At 36.1% G+C, this 1344-nt stretch overlaps 1 protein-coding gene across 5 annotated transcripts in view; it reads left to right on the top strand.

Annotated features, from left to right (window-relative positions):
* Positions 1 to 506: 506 nt before the first annotated feature.
* Positions 507 to 1344, top strand: part of LOC112527576 (serine--tRNA ligase-like) — a 7113-nt gene continuing 6275 nt past the window's right edge. For 4 of the 5 annotated variants that reach the window (XM_025138291.1, XM_025138290.1, XM_025138293.1 and 1 more), the window contains exons 1-2: positions 507 to 671; positions 865 to 1208. The gene's annotated coding sequence lies outside the window, so the exon portion shown is untranslated. The remainder of the gene's footprint in view (positions 672 to 864; positions 1209 to 1344) is intronic. The other variant, XM_025138292.1, reaches the window with a different exon arrangement.

Genomic DNA, 1344 nt, shown 5'->3' with positions numbered 1-1344 from the left:
TTAGAACTCAATAGTTATTCTAATTATATTTTAGATTTTTTATATTTAAAATGAGATGTTTATCCTGTATTTGATTATGTTTATCTGCAGTTAGTTACACAAATTCAGATATAGAGCTTTAATAAGTTGTACTTACGCACAATCTACTTGCAATCTTGAGTTTTTAGTAATATACATTAATAAACAATACTTTACGTATAAAAAATGATTTTTAAGAGTTTTTATCAAATGCTTTATAATATAGTATATATATGGTAACTCTTAAAAATTATTTGTACTAAAATGTATATATATATAAGGATTAAAATTGTAAGTTCCAAAATCCAAAGCGTCCCAACATATTTCGAGTTGAAATAAGACACGCTACTTTAATCAAAGTCATTTTATGTAATTATTTAAAAAATAAAGGGTCAAACTGTAAATATGACCTCCTTATTTGGGCTGCCCGGCCCAATCAATCCAAACTCAAGGCAGCCGGAACGGAAACAATGTCGCTTTTTAGTCTAACGTCTCCGCCTTCACAGTTCAGTTCACACTTCACAGATCACAGTGCGCAGCCATCATGGCTCCTGCTTTCTTTCCAATTATGCTACAAGGTTCTGATATTGAATGGCGATTTTGTTGACTTTCAAAGATTATCTCTTTATTTGATTTCTTCCATTTTGATATTGGTATGTTCCCTTCTTTGATTTCTTCGCGAATTCTATGTTCAAGTTCTATTGTGATTAGCAGTTTCTTCATGGATTAGTCGATTTAGGTTTTGTTTTTATGTTTGTTAGGGTTTGAAATAAAATGCATATAGTAGAAATCTCCACTCATTTTTGTAGGCTTGTATGATTTCAGTTTCTGTATCGTTGCATGCAGGGGCGGATGGACCTTAAGAGGGTAGGTTTTAATTAAATGTAGTTGGGCCCCCAACAAAATGAGACAAGAGGCCCCTCTTCAGACTTCAGTTCAGTCTTCTACTCTTCTACTCTTCTTCATCAACTGCGACCAGCGACCTCACAAAGATTCACATCACTTCTTCTCTTCTTCTTCTTCATCGTTGCGACGGAGTCACGGTCCTCACGGAGACTGACCGACTGTGCTGGTGCTGCTGTGCTGTCTGCGACTCTGCTGTGCGACTGCCGGAGCCGGATCGACGAAACCCTAGCGGCCTAGCCGACTGACCGAGACCGACTGTGCTGCTGTGCGCCTGTGCCTCTTGGGTAAAATTCTAAATTTCTAATTTCCAATTCCAACTTCAATTAGTAGTTATTTAGGTTAATTTTGTGGTAATTGGTAATTGGTAAATGCTTTAGGTTAGGTATTTATTTTAGGTTAATTTTGTTGGTTAATTTTGTG

Source organism: Cynara cardunculus (genome assembly GCF_001531365.2).
Source record: "Cynara cardunculus var. scolymus isolate 2C chromosome LG 15, CcrdV1, whole genome shotgun sequence".
In the NCBI taxonomy this organism is placed as follows: Eukaryota; Viridiplantae; Streptophyta; class Magnoliopsida; order Asterales; family Asteraceae; genus Cynara; species Cynara cardunculus.
This window is presented reverse-complemented; position numbering and strand designations above follow the sequence as displayed.